The 18,624-nt window shown below is 39.5% G+C and overlaps 1 long non-coding RNA gene across 2 annotated transcripts in view; it reads right to left on the reverse strand.

Annotated features, from left to right (window-relative positions):
* Window positions 1-13,445, reverse strand: part of LOC114151277 (uncharacterized) — a 51,598-nt gene extending 38,153 nt beyond the window's left edge. The window contains exon 1 of one of the 2 annotated variants that reach the window (XR_003596909.1): window positions 13,349-13,445. This is a non-coding gene — a long non-coding RNA (uncharacterized LOC114151277). Of the gene's footprint in view, window positions 1-8,675; window positions 9,511-13,348 lie in introns of those variants that run through there. The other variant, XR_003596908.1, reaches the window with a different exon arrangement.
* Window positions 13,446-18,624: the final 5,179 nt, after the last annotated feature.

Raw genomic sequence — 18,624 nt, forward strand, 5'->3', positions numbered from 1 at the left:
CCAGACTGCATTTGAATCTCAAAGGGGCTCTCCACATATCCTCCATTTATTAGCCCTCAGCAATGCATAAATTTTTTTTTTCTGCAACAGGGCGAATGTGGGGAGGGCGGCCTTGTTGGTGTAGAACAATTGCGGCTGACGGATCACGCTGTGTTATAAATCCCCGGCTCAGAGTTGAATCTTTATCTTTAAGGCACATACAGTAAGAACATGGGCTTTTGACATTCAATTTCAGGGGCTATTTTTGTCAAATCACAAAAGAGAGACTGACGGTGGCGTTTGATATTGACTTCAGTACCTATAATAATTTACATACCGGAATACTTGGAATAACAGGCTTAGCAAGATGTCAGTGTCCTGCTCCTCGATCAAATTACACTAAATGCCTCTGAACAGCACATTAGCAAATCATAAAATGACCATTAATAGCATCAATTTAAACTACAATTTAAAACCAGAAAGTGTCAACGCAAACTGCAAGGCTATGCCAGGTCACACAAACAGGGCTGTAGCGACACAAAGACGTGGCAGTGCTGGCATCTTCTCTGATCTGTGATGCAGTGCAAAGTGGGGCCTGTAGCACCATGCACGCAGTCAGGCAGGATCTGTGCTGCTGCACACCTACACTCAGCACACAAGCAGAAACACAAGCAGCCACAAAACTTTAGAAGCTATAACACACAAATGACTTGTTCAAATTCAACAGGCTGTGGAAGCTGATGGCCCCCTCCTCGACTTGGATGGAGAGGAGAAGAAACAGGTCATGTTGCAAGACAAACTGGGTTATTAAAAACAGGCCAAGGTCACCACCTTGTTTCAGCTCTCAGTAGCTGAGACGGCTGACCCCGTCTCAGTAGAAATAAGGGTCAGATTTGAGGGAAAGTGGGTCTCTTAAAGCCTGTTTTGGTGATTCACTCGCAAAAGTTCTTTGACTTGTGCAAAAACCCCCCAAAACAATAGATTGATACTTTGATGGTCAACAGATCTTGACCAGGAGAAACTTTAGTTTCCGGATCTTTGACATTTGTCCTTACAGATGTGGAATAACTTCTTTTGCATATCTTCATCCATACAAATGCAGCTAAGTGACTTTGCCATGTCTATATGTGGTGATGGAACGCAGTCACCAAAATACACCGAAAATAAAGAAGGTGGTGAGTGAGCAGCATTCTCTTCAACCTGTCTATTATAAACACCCTGGTCAGAAATTGGGTGATGCAATTATCATCTACACCAGGGGTGTCCAAAGTCGGCCCTCGAAGACCGACTTTGGACACCCCTGATCTACACAAAACCACAAACAAATCAAACACCCCACCTTGTATGTCAAAGTTTTCTTTGGAAAATGTTTGTAAAACGTTTTCTATTTTTAAAAATGTACATTACATCTCTAACCATCTTGTTGACATTTTGGACCTAGAATGCAGTCTGATCTTGAAGACTGTACAGCTGCATTTCTTTTTTCCTAAATATTTAAATAAGCCCAATAAGCACCATTACTGCCAAGCAATCATCTGCAAAACAGCAAATACTTGAAATGGGTACTTGATCTACAATTTGTGTTTGACCCCAATTTTCTGCAGAACCTTTTCCAGGGAATCAGGCCTAAAAGGGCTGGCAATGGTGGCAAAGATCTGGTTGAATCCAGGGATATAAGATTTTACCTTTGACAAGCACAGACTGAACTGGAGAACTGTTTCATTTCCTCTTTTTAGCTGGACACACTGACATGTGGGCCAGTCGGAGAGTCCAGTAGAGTAACTTTGAGTAAAAATGTCACAGTTCCATGACATTATAGAATTTATTTTACAAATATCTAAAGCAAAATGTGAGAATGGCTAATTGTTTTTTTTTATAGAAAAGCATGTCTTTTCTCCTTTGTTTAATAGGACATAAGGAGCTTGACTAAGCTAAGAAGTGCTCCTTAGGTTTCAATGGATGCAGTAGTTCCCAAATGTAATAGATTCCTAACAGCTGAATGTCTCCTTCTTGCAAGTGGGAGAGAAGCTCAGAAACATTATTGCGGCCAGCTAGCCATCAGTGTGCAGCAGCATGTTAGAGAGGCAGTCTCGGATAAAAGAACTCTATTATATCAGGAAATTTCTTATTAAAAGGACTTTAAACCACATGAATGTGATGATGGAGATTGTGTGTGATCTTAAAGATATAACTTTTTAAAAAACCTATCTTGACACTATGTCAACACACACCGAAGATATAGTTGGAAACTAGCCTGCTTGTTCTCTTTTCTGTAACATGTCAAGCCCTGAACATGGAATCTCATCTTCTGTGTGGCACATAACAAAGTGAAGCTTACCTAGAAACTTTTTTTTTCTTAAAGTGAGACTTTACATTGATGTGCAAATGCACCAAAAGCATGATAATACAACAATATAGTTGCTTTTCCTTGTTAATACCCCTTTCCATTTCAGAGATGCAAGGCATAGTTGGGGCTGCTGGTAGAACACGTGACTCCCAGGTGTCCTCCAATCGGGTGCCTCTGACACCGTGCACATCTCACCTTGTGTCTGCTGTTCAGCGGCGTCCAAGTAGCAATGAATAAAAAACGGCCACGTGCCGTGTAGTTCCAAACTGGGAATGGTCCATTACGACACCAGAATCAGCGCGTTTATTGTCCTCATCACCCCTCAGCGAATGGAGCCTGTGTCCGGCTGCTAACTACTGTCACTCCAAGCAACCCTCTTGATCAAGAATAAATAAATAAATAAATAAATAACTGTAGTCCCACGAATCCATCTTTTGAGGGAGGATCGCCTCTCTTTCCCGCAACGTTGATCTTCCAAGGAGGAAGAAGGTGCTCCATCGGCGCGATCCACCGCTTGGCTCTCCATCCTCAAGCTGGATCCCTCCCTCCGTGCACGCATGCATCCATCGGCTCATCCAGCCTGTTCAGGCAGTCCAACCCCCCCACCCACAGCCACCCGCTTCTCGCTCCGCTTCCAGCTCGCTCCGCCGTGACGATTGCGGAATTAGTTTATACATTCGGTTCTCTAGCTTTATGATATTACATAAACTCATACAGCTAGATAACCAAAGAGAAAAACTAACCCACGTCTCTTAAAGGGGCCGCCGCTGGGAGCTGCCTGTGTTGTGGTCACATGGAGCCATTGCAATCCGCCTTGCATGAACGCGCCTCCCTCGCTCCGTCTCCCGATCTGCCTTTCTAATAGACGCGCGTAATTGCGCGCACCCACAAAAACAGGTTACACTCAGTGAGATTAGTGTATATATATATATATATATATACACGTACACACAAGAACGTATTTCTGTGTCTTTTGGTTTGCCACGTTACTAAGGATAATAATAATAATAATAATAATAATAATAATAATAATAATAATAATAATAATAATAATAATAATAATAATAAAACTTTTATACAATCTCCATCATCACAACATAAAATCCACCATCCTTCTCTCTCCTATCTCTCTTCTCAAAAATAAAACATCCTGGGTTTTTTTTGTTTGTTTGTTTGTTTTTTTTACTTCAGCTTATGTAAAAACCTGAATTCTGACGAGCATTTGCAGGGTGAAGTCATGCCGCTGCAGGATGATGATGATGATGATGATGATGATGATGATGATGATGATGATGATGATGACACGTCCAATGTATCACCGACGGCTTAACGACATCTAATAACCGCGTGTTGCTCTGCTAATAACACAACACAGTGTCAAACCCAAACTGCTCCGCGCCATCACACAACTCGTGAGCTGAGATAAGACACTTCCCCCTCGCACACGACCGGCTCATTGTTGCTTTTAAAATGCCAGCTCACATCGACCCATTTCAAACCACAGGACCCATAATGTTTTCGCCGCTGAGTGAATTAATCCGCGCATTGTTTGAGAGAATGACAAACTACAACGGGCTTGTGCAACCATATATATATATACAGTACAGGACGGCTTCCAGCAAAATGTCAGCAATGTGACCTCCAAGAAAAACCCAGTCCTGCCTCACTGCCTCACTGGGGCTGCTTTTGTTTCAGTAATTCAGTGATAGTGACAAGCTAAAGGAAACCGAGGTGCTTTCAGGACAGTATTAGTCATCGGGCTTTCCTTTCTTTTCTTTTTTTGTTTTGTTTTGGTTGTTTCCAGGGGCACCACCGGGATGTGGCGTGGGGGTGTATGTTTTTTTTTTTAAACGTAAAGTAAAAAGGTGTTCACTTATTTATTTCAATGATTTGTTTTAATCCAATAACATTTATACATGTTTTATGTTCCTTACTTTGGAGTATTTATCACATTCATGTATAAAAAATAATTTAAAAAAAGAATAATTAAGTTCTACACTGATTTGTTTTCACCCCAAGACATCATCTGAGCAACCTAATTAAAACGTTCCTGCTTGCTTAAAACACTTTTTAGAACAACTTGCAGTGGCAATAAGATACTCTGAGTTAAATTGTTAGCCTACCAGAACTTCACTGATAACAATCACCCAGCAGCTCCTGCTTTTAATTGCGCATAAAAGTTAATATAAAACTAAGGCAAAGTAGGTCAACAGCACAGTGCACATAACAAAGACTGTTGTTAAATAAAATATAAAGTATAAACTGTAGAAATTGTTACTGTAATTCATGCTATAACACAACTCAGAACAATATTTTAAACTATGTTTTAGCTACTATAAAGATTAAAGAAAGGAAATCCAAAAAAAAATCCACTTTAGTCGAGAAAAGTTTGAAGAATAGTAAATATATCGGTTTTCTATTTAGGCTGTAATTTGAAATACAGTTACATACATTTATTATGGAATGCGATGTACTTTAACAGCACGGTGACGTAAAGAGAGAAAATAGCCACGTTGTGTCTATTCAATAGTTTTACAGTGCAGATCCATTTAGGTGGAAACAACATGATAAACAAAGACGAATTAAAGTCGTTGACTTAACCAGAGGGTTTTATCGTTTAGTAGGTTTGTTAAAACATGTTTACTGAGAACGCACCTAACATTTTCGAATCTATTCTCAGGGGGAAAAAATTAAACAAGTCCGCTAAATGACAATTAAAAGCGAAAACACTCACAAGACTTTATTGTCTATGGAAAAGAGCTTCCAGTCAATGTGCCTTTTTTTTAAAGGGTCTTAGCTCGGTTTTGGGGCATCACTCCCTGGCGCGCGGCACCCATGACGCTGTGCGTCTTGGTAACCACGTGGGCTGACGGCCGGCACGTGAAGACAAAGCCCCGGCTGGCACAGAGCAGCGCGCACTGTCTCTCCGTGCGTGAAAACAACGCGCACATAAGATGGGGGAAATATGCAGCAAGCGATGAGGAAATAAGAGGCTTTGAGTGAGTCAGATGTGACACAGGGCCGCTTGGTGCTCCCCACGGGAGGGGGTCAGGGGAGGGGGGAGGAGGGGATACACACTGCCGAGGGACAGGCAGGCATTTTTACTGACACGCAAACACGTGGATGGGCACGAAACAGGACAACCCACGAGACGGATCCCAAATTAGAAGGTGATCTATCTATCTATCTATCTATCTATCTATCTATCTATCTATCTATCTATCTATCTATCTATCTATCTATCTATCTATCTATCTATCTATCTATCTATCTATCTATCTATCTATCTATCTATCTATCTATCTATCTATTTATTTATTTCTCTCTGCAGCCTAATTCTGCTCCACCTCATCATGAGCTCCTTAAAAGTTCATTTAGTTGTAGCTCTGTATGTTATGCGTCTGCCTGATCCAATGAGAAACATCTGTAACATCTGGCCCCCAGCGGCGAGTTAAAAATGCATAATAACCACATGGTCACTTTATGAGAGCTCTATAAAGTGGCCATGTTTCGCCCTGCCTATGATTATGATTATGATTATTTTTATGTGATTATAGATGTAAAAAATAAAAAAAACTGCTGTTGACAAGTGGATGCTATGAGAAGGTGCTCAGGGCTAATATTTTATAAATAATAATAATAGTGTGGTCACAAGTCATTTCATTTCTATACTGACAACCCATCTGAGCAATTTGTTCTGAATAATATTTTCAAAGAGAACATCTGAAGGTGTATTTGAAGGCTTGCGGACAACAGCCTCAACAGAGCCACGATTTTTCTAACACTGTGATAGTAATAACAATAAAATTCAGGTAATTATAAGAGAATCTGAGGCCAAAATAAGCTTCGCCTTGCTTTCATCTCGATTTGTGTGGCTGGTAAAACCACCCAATTGAAATTGAACCTGCCCTGCTACTGTGGTTCTGTGTGTGGGTAGTTGTCTATAAGATTCATTTTAAAATAAATAAATGAAATAGGTAAATTAAGGTGAATATAATTTTCATTCTTTAAAAGTGAAATGTCTCACAAAGTAAAAAAAAAAAAACATCGAAAAAAAAGACGACACCCTTCCCACACACATTCATTTTTTTCTCGCACTTGAAATAACATTAAATGAATCATTTATTATTATTATTATTATTAATAATAATAATAATAATAATAATAATAATATTTTTTTTTCTTATTTTGCTACAATTTATCTAAGGCAAACATTTTAAAAACACGAGCTATGTATACATAGCCGGGGGCAAACATAATGTTGTAAACCTACTGTAAGATCTGTGTGTGTGTGTGTGGGTGGGTGTGTGTGAGGAAGAGAGAGGGAAAGGGAAAGAAAGAGAGAGGTAGAGAGATGTATTTTCTCTGCCCGCGGCGCAAAGTGAACGTACAGTACGTTAATGCAGATTGACTTTCAGTTCTTCCTCTCATCAGCTGAACACGCCCCCTGCGTGCGTCACGTCCTACCACATATAAATACCGTAAGCCATCCAACCGAGGTAAGCCTTTAAGCTTTATTCCAGCCTATTTATTTTATTTCTAGCGCGCTAACCTTTTTTCTTCATTGCTTTTTGGTATGCTTTCTGAATACATGTTTTACATAAAAAATACTCGCAGATTAGTTTTGTTTTTGCTCCGTGAATTGATTGCAGTTTCCTGTGGGGGGGGGGGATTTACAACAAATCCTACTGAAATCTAACGAAAAATATAAATGTAATATACCAAAAATGTTACGGAATGTAAAAAATATCATTATTTTAAGGATAATAAGACTGCATTTCGTCGACGTTATAGCGCTCGGACGGAGGAAAGCGACATCTCTGTCCATGGTGCTGAAACGAACGAAATTATCATTGTTATTTGGATGATGGGAGACCAAAAATGTAAATAAAATAAAAATGAAAAACGAGGGAACGTTTGAGCTTGTTCAAAAAGATTTAACACAATTGAACTCTATTTAGATAATATGTAATTGCCTGTTTGGGCTTTTGGAAAAGGAAAAATACCATTCTTTGATATTGTTTTTGTTTTATGCGTCCTTGCTGTATTCAAATGAGGACCCAACCAAAACGCCTAAGGTGTCTATTTGTAGCATGAAGACAATATTACTATTTCAATAAGTCTTAACTTTAGTATTCTTCTAGAGATACAATTGCTGCTCATTTTTAATCTGGAAAAAAGGTCTTATTTTTAAAATATAATTTTTTTTTTACCGTGCTATTTTTGCCACTTTTGGACTTTAACATTTTAAGCTGGTTGGACTGGTTGAATAAGGAAAGGAAAAGCAAAGTGCAGCTCTCAAGTTCCATAAAAACACATCTGAGCGTTTTTAATATAAAAAGTACTGAATTGTTTGTTTTGTGGGCAGCTGCATTCAATTTAAATGCATTGTACTGTAGCTAGCTACCCAGTAATACCAATGCAATTACATCAAGCCTATACTTGTTGCATAGTGAAAGAAAGAAAGAAAGAAAGATATAAATGGCGATTTAAAATGTAACTTTTCAGTGTAACTTTCTTCAAACTGTGATTTATTTCTAAAATAATTTCCTTTTGTCTACCACCAAAAATATTTAAAAAGTAATAGACAAAGTAGTCACAAAACTTTAGTTTTTACTTAAAGTGTGTAAATATATACATTAATGGTAATTGTGTAGAAATAATTATTTAAATTCATATTGTTATTTAAACACATTTTAAATAGGGAACAAAATGACATAAAAACTATATTAGTACGTTTAAAAGTTAGTGGCTATATATATACATTCAGCTTCAGTGGTCTTATCAATTAATTTCACACGGTTCCTCCGGAGAACATTTTCCCACAAACAAGGTACTTACAAAAAAAAAAAAAAAAAGAAAAAAAGAATGGAAAGAAAGAACAGGGGGATAAAAAAAGAAGAAAAGAAATCGTCCGATAATAGAAAGAAAAAAGTCAACATCAAGTTCAACAGCGTGCTGGTGCTCATTATCATTACAATGCTGTCTGGGAGCACACACAGGTCTTCTTAACAAGGGGCTCTGGCGTCAAGTCCCTCCACCTCCCAGCCGAGGGGACATGTTCCCAGGCTCTGCTAACAATCACACAACTGTTTGCTTTCTAAGCGCCGCGCAGCTCCGGGGCCACTCAGCTCAGCCCGCCTCAGCTGCGCTCAAGGTGGGACGGAACAGTCCGGGCTATCAGTCCGGGTCTCAGCACATCTGACATATCGCCCCCCTTTAAGAGGCACACTTAAACCCACAGGAAACTAGTATTATTATTATTATTATTATTATTATTATTATTATTATTATTATTGTCGGACAAATTGAGTTCATCTTTAACAAGACTTATGTGAGGAATACTTACAAGCCATAAAAAGCGAATAAATCCCGCATCTCCGGTTGAAGTCCTTCCAGAATTTTAAGGCACGTTTCTACGGGTGGATCTCTCAGTCAGGAGTAAACCTTACATTACCAAAGACCCAAAAGTCCAGGGGGGGAAACCCCAGTGACACGCGTCTTCAAAGCGGTACAAGTGGATCCCATGTAGAAAAAAAAAAAAAAGTTTAAAAACGAGAGAAAATAAACATGCAGCCACCACTTCACTGTCTCAGCATCTCCTCACTACCCTTGGATGACAGAATAGAGGAGGCTGCCGGGTCGCTGGTCCCCTCCTCTCTCTCGCTCTCTCTCTCTCTCTCTCTCTCTCCCAAACACGCACTCAAAGCGGCCGCAGTTGCACCATGTTCTTGCACGGCCCGTACAGCAGCGCAACAGCGGCACAGTATTCCCGGACCACCGTGAGTCCCCACGGTTGGAGTTGGATCTCCGTATCCTCGCGTGGTTTCCAGCATCTGACAGACGTGCTGCGCCACGTGCAGCCCTCTCTCTGCGTGGCAGTGACGGGACGCAGAGAGACGTGGAGGACAAAGCACCGGGACTCCTTTTTTTTTTTTTTTTTCCAGGCAGACATGCATGCCAACTCACGTCCGTAGTCCCCCCCCCCCCCCCCCCCTTGTTTTATCCTACATGGTAGGGAGGAGGGAATCAAGAATCTCCACACTTCGATGAAGAGGCGCACTTTCGGGGTTTATGTGCTACAAAAACGAAGCCCTCACATCTTATCGTGTATCCTATTTCTTCATAGCAAAACATCCAAATGGCAACACACACAGACAAAAAAAATAAATAAAAAAAACACCACGCCACCTTGAATGAGTGGTCCCCCACTCCTGCATGCATGATGCATGCCTCTTCTCTGAGGCACCTGTGCCAGCGTCGTAAGAGAGAAAGGAGGAGAGAGCGAATGAGAATGCCTCCAGCAGCAGCAGCAGCAGCAGCAAAGCGGCTGCGCGTTTAAAACGCCGTATAGTTCCCGTGTAGCTATGAGCGCGAACCGCAGGAAGAATGCGCTGTTATCGAGCAATCTGAAGCGGAGAGGGTTAAATGCGGAGCACGCACCAGCGGTGTGCGCGGGGCTGATGTCGCAGCGGCAACCTCGGCAGCGGCCAGCAGATGCCGATGCCTCTACACTGAGCGCGAGTGGGTCACGCTGCTTTACGCGGTGCGACGTAACCAGCAGGACGCACAGCGGGCACCCACGTCTAAATCTCGACTTTGGAGAGAGGTGTTAAAAATACACCAAATGAAACAATTATGTTCCAAAAACCGGCATTCAGGCAGTTGTCGTGTTTAGAAGAGGCAAAGGAAGCAGCGTGAATGGGTAGTAAAAAGAAGAGAGAGAGGGTAGGTTGGAGGGGGAGGGGGAGCAGGCGCGCCACTAAAAAATTGACGTGTTAAGCAGCGTGCTGACGTAAGGGATAGCGCGTGCGCCGGGATATGTTATTCCAAATGTGTTACCCAAAGCGTTAGCATGTGTGTGGGGTATGCGTAACACTGAGGGGTTGGCACATTAAATCTGTTCGCATTTTATAATGTCTTAATTTCTACAACACTATTTTAAAGAACAGATTAAATGTTGGGTTTCTCTCTCTCTCTCTCTCTCTTTCAAATTTGGAGGTTAAAATACAGAATTTGCACAGGGACACTTCCAGAAAGTTACTAATTATAGTGTGCCATCACCAGAGCTTCAAGAGTGCTCTGCTTCCTCATCCGGGGTAAGGTGAAGGGGCTGGACCGGGAGTGATGGACGCATTTCCAAAACTGACATGTTACGAGAGAAAAATACATCAAAGAACTCGATTGAAATCACAATAAATAATTGTCCCGTCACTCAGATTTAAAAAAAATGACATGGGTAAAGCTTGGGTATGCCCTGCAACCTCCCTCACTCTGCACGTCCTTGTGCCACTGAATTCAGGACAGTTTTCATTGTCTCTCTCCAATAGCCCAAATCATCCATGCTTTAGTAGTTCTCCTTTGAAAATTAGTCAATACACATTATAATTTTACAGGCAAAGTAGTCAAAGTACGTGTTGTTATTGTGGAATGCTTGCAACATATCACTTTTTAGGAAGTGGTTTGACACATGAATTAGGTCAACATTGAAACTTAAGGCTATTTAATTTATTTCAATATGCACAGACAAAACAACAAAGAGGATCTGAGATTGAAAAAGTTTTGCTTTAATAAAAAAAATTGAAATCCAATTTGAGATGTTTTTATTCTGTGTCTCTGGTCGAAGTTTGTTAATTCACAGAGAAAAATAATAATTTTGAACTATTAATGTAAATATAGACCATGATGATGAATACTAATGTAAACATCAACGTATATTCTCTTAGCTACGGGCCTTTCGGAGGCCTTTTTGCCGAACACATTCTGGGAAGTAACGTCAATCTTTAGTGTAAAACTACGACACCTACTGGCAGAGGGCTGGTAGTGCGGAAAATCTCGGGCCTGCACAGATAAAATGCCCGGCCCGAAGCTACAGCACGTTAAAAAAAAATAAAAATTACACTGAGCTCCAGAAAAGGTAATTAATTTGACGCAATGTAAATAAAGCATTCAAATGAAGGCTTTTAAATGTTTCAAAACAAGGCATTCCTGCAAGTAGAGGGACTGTGTGTGAACGGAAAACGCGGCCTGACATGTTGCATGCATTAATGTTTGCAAACTGAAACGCTTTTTATTCTACTCAGTTTTGTGAAAATTAATCTGATTTATCATCCCAAAATGGCCTGACTCCAAAGGCCTACAAGTTAAAATAAACTTGTACGAATTAGCGGGTGGTTTAATATTTATATATGTCTATAACAAATCCATAGCAGCCGTTTGGGTTCTATGAAATGAGTTTCGTTTGTTTTTGTTTCTGCGGTTTATTTAAAAATAATAATAACAATAATATTAATGCAATAAAATTACATACATTTTTTTCCCATTATATTCATTACATTACTTCACACTTGTAACTTGCGTACAACTACTAACACGACAAAGAACTCGATTGAAATCTTAATGAAATTGTTATGAACATTTTATCGCGAGATTTGACCATTAAACGTTTACACGTGTAGCTCGTTAAAGTCTGACATTTATTTATCTTTGTTTGAAATGTTATATTTGTGGAGAGCAAATCCAGCAACAACGTGCGCTTTGGACTGACAGTTCACTCGAAGCATAAAAACGACAATTTTCTAGAAATATAATATTTATTTTGCTGAAATCGCGATCTTGAAGAAATACATTACAAAATGTAATGCTGTATTTTACATACATACATGTGTAAATATTAAAATGCCTTGTTATCTCTTATTTATTGCATAAAGATGATTTTGTAACAAATCAGCTTCAAAAGGAACGCTGTTCATCCTTTTAAATTAAATGTCAAGATTTCAGGATGAAAATGTTGCATTTTCATGTTTAATTAATTTGAATGAATTCAATTGATTTATAATATGGAGATTTTGCTGAAATTGATGTTACAATTAATTGCACTTTAATGAATCTGTACTTGAATAATAATAACAATAATAATAATAATGTTGTTCAGCTATGTGCACATTGTGAAATAAAATGTAAAAGTATGGCATTATTATTATTTTCTACATTTGGATGATAAATAAAACATGACATAGCAAACACTAATAGAAGATGTGGCCTAAATAAAATTCTTAAGATTCCAATCTTCCTCGTCGGAAAATGAATCCACTTTGCTTTCTGCAAGGATGTATTCTTGTTCCACTTAAATCACCACCATCATCTATGACCTAAGTGAGCCCTGTTGGCTTCGGTTGCCAATAACTGACCAATTCAAGTGGCCACTTTTGGGAATTGTAATGACCGAGCTTCACAGAGGTCTGACCTGACACAGGAGCATGAAGATGTCAAAGGTCAGGCATGCGAAACCAACAGGGTGCCAATATTTGTCCCTCCCTCTGTTGTGCTCCCAAATCAGAACCCTACGCTGCAGTGCCGCAGCTCATTCAGTGTGTTGGAGATGACCACTCGAGTGTAATTACAAAAACTTTGAGATGGACTGAAATTAAATTGCATGAAGATGTATTATCTATCCATACTTAGTGTGGAAGAAATCCACCTGTAAAACAAGCAACAACAAGTTTCCGGTATCTTTTAAACTGTGGCAATTTGCAAATAGTTTAATTCCCCAATCTTGTGGTACATCCGTAATTACATAATTATTGAAAGAGAGCAGTTAAACCAGAGAGGAAAAAGCTTGTAAATGGCATTTAAATAACCTGATGACTCAACTGTCTCCACAAGATGAGGCAGCATCAGTTTTCTCTGTTTTAGATCTTTAAGACCAAACAGTGCTGCCAGTCAAATCTCCCTCTGTTAGGTTTACCTGAACGCCCTGAAGGCATAGAAGACCAGCTCAATCCCCCAATCTCAAATGTTACAAGATTAGAGCATCTCTTCGGATCCACATAAAGTTGTTGTCAGTAAGAATCATGAAATACTCTAAAGCTGCAGGAACAAGTGTGTTAAAGCTTCAGTTGAGGTGGAAAGCATAATACAAACTATCACAATGTTTCACACCAGCCAGTAGGGGTAAAAAAAATTGTAGCAATCCCAGTTTAATGTTGAAACAATTTAAAACAAAGCAACCCCAGAGCTTACCCACAGTTCAGCTGCAGCTCCTGGCTCTTTGTTGGTCTGTCTGCAGAGGAGATGCTGGCCCATTCCCGGCCATGTGAAAACAGATTGATGGCCTCCCCGCTCTCCTGGTTTAATTGGGAACAGGCTGAAATTTATGCTAATGCGATGACATCAGTCCCGCCAACCTCCTCTCTCCATAAAAGAGCGGAGCAGAGCAAAAAAAAAAAAAAGGGTGAAGGGGGGGGGGGGGGGGGGGGGGGGGGGCAAAGTCGCGCCTCTTTTCCCAGCCAGTTCCGTCGGTCGGTCAAGTTCAAGCGCGCCGCCGGTCGCGCTGCTTTTGTCATTTAAATGCGTGACCGCGCTTATCAAATTAACGCAAGGTGGAAGGGGGAGGTTTGGGGTGGGGGGCAACAGCTTAAAGAACCACAGCGGAATCGAGCTGAGCCTTAGTGGATGTGAGGCCACTACATGATGTGTCATGACGGGCCTCTAAAAAAAAAAAACAACAAAAAAAAACGTGCAATCACTTCCGACTAGCATTAACATCCAAAACTCCCTCCCAAAAAAAACAAAATAAAACTTTGTGTGAAGCACAACTGAAAGACATCTACCATCCTTCTTTATTTATTTATTTCTTTCCTTTAGAGTCGTGGCTCTGTAACTAGAATCAAGTGATCAGAAGGTTGTAGGTTAAGGCACTTAACCCCAAGTTGTCTACCGATCTGTGTATAAATGTGTGTGCGTTTGTGAGTATAAATGGGTGAATGTGACTCTAATGTGAAACGCTTTGAGTGGTGAAAATGATTGGAAAAGTTCAGAACATTTTCTTTCTTTCTGTCTTTCATTCTTTCTTTCTTTTTTTTCTTTCTTTCTGTCTAGTAAGTAAGGAACCCCCTGGGTCACGCTGCGCATGGTATAATCTACATCGAAACCACCACTGACTCTCCATAAAAGATAGTCAAGTCTGTAGATAGGCATCAAACAAAAACACGTTGACCAAAGACTTCATAGTCATATAAACAGCCAATATTCAATGTAGTGTTATATACATTGAGTAGAAATTTTGCTGTCTAGATTAAAATCTCAACATGTGTTAATGTCAGCTAGGTGGGTTGGCTGAGGCCTTTCTACATGGAGTCTGCTTTTTCTGCCCATATGTATTTTTCTGTGTAAGGCTTCCTCCCAATGTCCAAACAGCAACAACTGGATATTGGCACCAGACTCCTCTGTGAACTCGATGGACATAGAAAATGAACCAATGTATAGAAATGATTCATTTCCTGTATTTGTTCTGTGGACACTGCAGGGATTAATGAGATATCATGCTGAACGACAATGTATCACCTACTCAGCCTCATTCCATGCACTTCCTTGTTTCCCTTAGCCTACCATGAGCCTGCTAATTAACAGTCATGAGTTCTGTTTTAAAAAATCCCTGTGACAAAACAGATCTGGCCCTCCTTAGCTTGTTCCCACAATTCTTCCTCTCTCTCTCTTTCTCTCTCTCTCACACACACACACACACACACACACACACACACACACACACACACACACACATTACAGAAGATGCAGCAGTTAGGACTGAGACAAAAACAGACAAAAGCGGGTAAAATCAAGGCAGATGATAGGGGGGACAATAAGCACAGAGGGAAAGGGGCAGTTTCCTTTGACCGGCCACCTCTGCAGCATTTGCATATATTCAAATCAAGGGGTGAATGCCATGCGTGGGGGTTGACAAAGACGAGCCAATGGGAGGGCTGCGTTCCTGCTGCAGGCTCAGAGGCTGCCTCCAGTCTTCCAGCAGCACCCTGGGAGAAACCGAGGGAAGTGGTGGGAACCAAGAGGCCCCAGGAGCTGGACAGAGGGAGGGGAGCCACTTGTAGCCCGTGATGGATTTGCATTTTATTTGTGTCCATTTTGCTCAGTAATTTCTGCCCCTGCTCTTCAGCCACAGATGGCGGACATGATAGAACGATTAGCATTTGTGTCAAAGATGATAATGATGGAAGTGTTTTTTTTTTTTTACCCAGACAGACTTTTCGTCCTTTTGTTTGACTGGCACGGTAATGTCAGACATGATGGGCAAACCTTAAAAACATTTAATAGATTTTTGGATCATTTTGTTGTCTATTCTTGCTTCAAAAATGTGTTTTATATATTTTAAGAGTTACAAAAAAATCCTAAACTGTTCTGAATGATTTCAGCAACTCACAATGTGCCTAATGGATGTTGAGTAAGACAAAAAAAAAAAAAAAGAGATAGCAACTGGTTTTCTAAGGACAGCACTGTGCAAAAGCATCCATCCAGCCATGCCATGTTTTCGCTCCACGTTGCCCCATGTTAGTTCTATCTACGTTTCACTGAACTCTGACCTGCTTTGGTATCCCGTCTAAAGAAAAGCATCCCTAGAGGATGATGCAACCATCGCCATATTGAGTTCATGGACATGTTCAGTGTTAGTTTTCCTCCACATATGGTTTGCACACCGAAAAAAAAAACAGTCTGGTCTCATCTGGCATTCATAGCATCCTTTTCCACATACTTGACGTGTCACTAATATTATTTCAGGTTAGAAAAATGTAAAGAGGCCATCCTCTGGCTTTCTTTCAATGCCACAGTTTGCTTCTCTGAATAATGATTTTCCATCTCAACTCTGTCAGTGTAGGTTGACAGCCATTCTTAATGTGTACGTTTTGTGCCATACTCTTTCCACTTTTAGAGGATGGATTGAGCAGCACTATGTGAAATGTTCAAATCTTGAGATGCTGTTTCACAACTTAACCTTGTTTTAAACCTTTCCATAACTTTATATCTGGCCTGTCTGGTGTGTTTGACGGCTTTCGTGACCCTGGTTTTTCAATCATTTACACCACGACCCTTCAATTTGATGCTGCATTGTTTCATTACTTGAGTACTTGATGTTTCAAAAATATTTGTTGCATTGTTTTTCGTGAGGGGTACAGGAAAACAGGGGACTTAAATGTGCACCCCACTGTTTTCTATTTTCCAAATGATTTTGTAACCACGCATCATTTTCCTTCAACTTCACAGTTATGCACTAATTTGTGTTGGTCTATCTCACTAAGATCCAATGCAATACACTAAGGTCTGTGGTTATAACTAAAACAAAGGCAAGGAGTTTTAATATTCTTGTCAGGAACGATATAGTCGTAATGTCAGTAAAGTGTACTCAGTTTTTTCTTCTCAATGTGTCTCAAATTCAGGCAGAAACATATAGTTGCTAAAATACCAATAATATAAGTTGACCAAGTAATATGATTTGGTTTACACAGCTCTGGAAAAAATGAAGAGACCACTGCAAAATGACCAGTTTCTCTGATTTGACCTTTTATAGGTTTATGTTTGAGTAAAATGAACAATGTTCTTTTATTCTATGAACTATTGACAACATGACTCTGAAATTCCAAGCAAAAATTTAGTATTTATTTGCAGAAAATGAGACATGGTCAAAATACCAAAAAAGATGCAGCGTTTTCAAACCTCAAATAATGCAAAGAAAACCAGTTCATATTCATTTGGAAACAACAATACTAATGTTTTAAGTCAGGAAGAGTTCAGAAATCAATATTTGTTGGGATAACCACGAGGTTTTCAATGGTTCAGTGGGCTCTTCGGTTCTTCCAGAGCTGCATTTCCAGAGGTTTTCCTACCAGAAGTACAGCATGAATCTCCATCTCATCAAATTCCTAATCCTCTCTGAAATGTCACGCTCTTGTGAACAAACTACAAAGGATCAGATGTTTTCTTTTTAACAGAGAGGGAGTCGCCAATTAGCCAAAACTGAGAACCAAAGCCACAGTGGAAGAGCGCTTCAATAACATACCCAGGCTCACATCCTAAACACAGATTTGAATCTTGTTGGTCTAAGAGGTTTAGATGCAGATACTTTTCGCTGTTGGTGGCACATGGGGATGAGCTGACATTTGAATGCATGTACAGGCTGTGGCTGTGTCATTCACTCATTAACACTGACCAAGCTGCGCCTGAGCAAGGCATCTGTGCACCCCGAGCTTTTGCCATGCATTGCCGTCTAAACACAGCGTACATATGTTAGTGGATTTTAGGGTGCAGAAAAACATGTGGGCAGATTAAGAGGCAACAAAGACATTACCTTGGTGTATAATGTGCACCACGATGAAGCTTTTCAGAGTTTTATCCTTTAAAGTGGAAAAGAATGCTCTAGTGCACAATTACATCACACAATTATCCCTGTTGAGCAGTGTTTTAGTGCCAAAGAAGAGAGGAAGAGGAGCATATCTGAGACCTTAAGCTTCACCATTTGCATATTGTTTGTTTTCATGCAGTGAAATGTTAAGATGCATGATGGTGAAGCATGAGACCTGGGGATTATCATTAGGAAGATCACGAAGATGCATTCAGGGGTATGCTGAGGAACAACAAGAGGATCAAACTTTACATTTGGAAAAGATTTGATGAGTTGAAGCATGATGGTAAATTAAAACTGCTAAGAGGTTTTCCTTGTTTGTGTTGGTTTTCTCCAAGCTTTCCACAGTTTTTACGTATGGTGGTCAATGTGTAAAGAGAGAAGTGCAGCAATTATTAACTAAATCTTCACAAGCTGTTGAAAATTCTTCAAAGAATATTGTTCTTTATATTATTATTCAAACATAAAAAATTTTTTTGTGATTTATTCTTACAACATTATTTAGCTAAATTTATATTTTAAGAAAATATTTCATTTTCTTTATATGAAAGTTTTATCATTTTAAAACCTTTTCTTAGTGCAACGTCTTGTTGCATTATATATATATATATATATATATATATATATATATATATATATATATATATATATATAATACTCATATTTTTGGAACACTGAGAGGCGACAAAAAAGCACGGTTTAACCTATTCCTCTGGTGCCTTCAAGAAAATCGGAAAATTTTCCTTTTGCATCGGATGTTTATATTTCCGATGCATTACTATTATTTTTGTAAAACCTCAAATGTTAGTAGCACGGAGAATATAATTTAAAGTTTGACTAAATTCTGAAACCCCAAACAGAAACATCAACTGACATATTAAAAATTCATAATTAATTTAGAAAATGTTGACGTAATAGTGAAAAATAACTTATTAGCAGAACAGCATATGGAAGCAGCTTCAAAAATATGTTAAAAAAACAACAAACAAACAAACAAAAAAAAAACAAACAAACTTGAAACTGACGATTTTCGTGTTTCTTCTTGATTTGATCATTATAATTTACCTAACTTTACTGAAGTACCTGAAGCTAACTCGGAACCCGATTC

The sequence above is a fragment of the Xiphophorus couchianus genome, chromosome 9 (genome assembly GCF_001444195.1).
Source record: "Xiphophorus couchianus chromosome 9, X_couchianus-1.0, whole genome shotgun sequence".
NCBI classification, from domain to species: domain Eukaryota; kingdom Metazoa; phylum Chordata; class Actinopteri; order Cyprinodontiformes; family Poeciliidae; genus Xiphophorus; species Xiphophorus couchianus.